The sequence below is a fragment of the Tenrec ecaudatus genome, chromosome X (genome assembly GCF_050624435.1).
Source record: "Tenrec ecaudatus isolate mTenEca1 chromosome X, mTenEca1.hap1, whole genome shotgun sequence".
In the NCBI taxonomy this organism is placed as follows: Eukaryota; Metazoa; Chordata; class Mammalia; order Afrosoricida; family Tenrecidae; genus Tenrec; species Tenrec ecaudatus.
The window spans coordinates 6640329-6642774 of NC_134548.1; the positions used below are offsets into that span (position 1 = coordinate 6640329).

A 2446-nucleotide genomic window follows, 5' to 3' on the forward strand; every position below is an offset into this window, starting at 1 on the left:
AACCTCAGCCATTAGAACAGCAAAAGCAACAAAAATGGCCCAGATCAAATCCTGGCTATCTCAAAGGCTGCCACTTATCTGACTGCCACTTCATTTATAGAATGTAGATGTCTTTGACTTCAAATGAATTGCACATTCAACCATCTGATATATGTGTGAGTGCATGTATGTGTGTGTATCTTTTTTTTAATGGTTGATAGGTTTATTTAAGCAAGAATACATAGTCATTATCGCCAAACTTAATATGAGATGTTAAATGGTCGATCGAATTTTCCTTCCTGCATAAGTTTTTCTTTCTTGTCTGTCAGTTTTGAAAACGTAGTACCAGAACACCAGGGGTCCAATGCCAAACACAGCTCCTATGAGGGAGTTCTTGGGAGTAGGCCGGAAATTGGGATAGATATTTGCTGATCTAGCATAGGTCCAATGAACCAAGGCAGGATCTTCAATGGGCCCTCGGCGGCTGGGGTCGTTGTACTGAAGCAGATACTCCTGTTTAAGCCGAGACCTTATGGCCAGCCGCTCGGCTTGAGCACGCCGGGTCTCCGGAGATACATCGTATTCAGCGGGATCGAGCATCGGGGGTAGCGTAACCAGTGTCGACGGTTTGTACTTGGGGAACGACATCTTGGTGGCCGGACGCAAACGGCGCCTGCGCAGCTCTGGATCGTGTGTATCTTAATATTAGTAATAAGCAGCCCTGGGGGTACGGGGGTTAAACATTAGCCAAAGTCAGCAGCCCAAACCTACCAGGCTCTCTAAGTGAGAAAGATGAGGCAGTTTGCTTCCATAAAGATTTGCAGTCTTCCAAACCAACTACACTGCGATGGTACTCAAAACAGCTTGGTCTTAGTAAAAAATCAATTCATAAAAGTGAGAATAAGTTCCTCTCGGAATCTCAGCTCTTGGAACAGTAAAAGCATCACGCACAGCACATAGGCCAATGGAACAAAGTGGAGAACTCAGAAAGAATCCATCCAACTACCATCTTTGATGAAAGTTCAGAAAGAATTAAATGTGGAAGAGCTAGTGTCTTTAATAAGTGGTTCTGGAAAAACTGGATATCCATTTTCAAAAGAATGAAACAAGACTCATTTTACACTATATACAAAAAATGAAATCAAAAGTAATCAAAGACCTACATATAAACCTGGCACCATAAAGACCATCAGTGAATAAATAGGGACAAATTTAGGATCCCTAAGGCAGGTTGAAATACAGTATCAAGCATATTTGAAATCACAGAAACAGCAGAAGACAAATGACACGACTGGAACCTCCTACAAATGAGACCTCATAAGCATCCAAAGGAACCCCGGTGGACTGCTAGCTGCCAGGTGAGTGCTTCAAACCGACTAGTTGCTCTGTACAAGAAAGGATGAGGTTGTCTGCTCCTTTAAAATATTTACAGCTTTAGAAACCAAGTGGGTCAGATATGACAAAATAATAATAATTTATAAATTATCAAGGGTTCATGAGGGAGTGGGGAGCAGGGAGGGACAGGAAAATGAGGAGCTGATACTAGGGGCTCAAGCAGAAAGCAAATGTTTTGAGAATGATGATGCCATCAAATGTACACATGTGCTTGACACAATGGATGGATGTGTGGACTGTGATAAGAGTTGTACGAGGCCCCAATAAAATGATTAAATAAAATTAAAAAAAAAAGATTTCCCCAAAACAACAGTAAAAAAATAACGAGGTATAAATTACCAAGGGCACATGAGGGAGGGGGGAAAGGGGAGGGAGGGGAAAAAAAAGAGGACCTGATGCAAGGGGCTTAAGTGGAGAGCAAATGCTTTGAGAATGATTGGGGCAGGGAATGTATGGATGTGCTTTATATAATTGATGTATGTATATGTATGGATGGTGATAAGAGTTGTATGGGTCCCTAATAAAATGTAAAAAAAGAAAAGAGGAGAAAAAAATGATTAGGGCAGGGACTGTACAGATGTGCTTTATACAATTGATGTATGTATATGTATGAACTGTGATAAGAATTGTATGAGCCCCTAATAAATTGTTAAAATAAAAAAAAAATAAGAACCCACAGACTCAAAAAAGAGTTTTTGGCAATGGCTTTTGGACAAGGGACTAATCTCTAAAATGTACTGAAAACTTTAACATCTCAACAAGAAAAAGATAAATAATCCAATTTTACAATGGGACGCATATGTGTATAAGAGAGAGTTTTATATAAAGGAAAATAATAATTTATAAATTATTAAGGGTCCATGAAGGAGAGGATAGCGGGAGAGAGGGGGGAAAATGAGGAGCTGATGCCAAGGGCTTACGTGGAAAGCAAATGTTTTGAGAATGATGAGGGTAATGAATGTACAAATGTGCTTTATACAATTGATGTAGTATGACTTTTGATAAGAGTTGTATAAGCCCACAATAAAATGGTTTAAACAAACAAACAAAAAGAATAAAACCAGAACACTTT

At 39.6% G+C, this 2446-nt stretch overlaps 1 pseudogene; it reads right to left on the reverse strand.

The window, feature by feature from the left end:
* Positions 1–244: 244 nt before the first annotated feature.
* Positions 245–627, reverse strand: LOC142434645 (NADH dehydrogenase [ubiquinone] 1 beta subcomplex subunit 4 pseudogene; annotated as a pseudogene).
* Between the last annotated feature and the right edge of the window lie 1819 nt (positions 628–2446).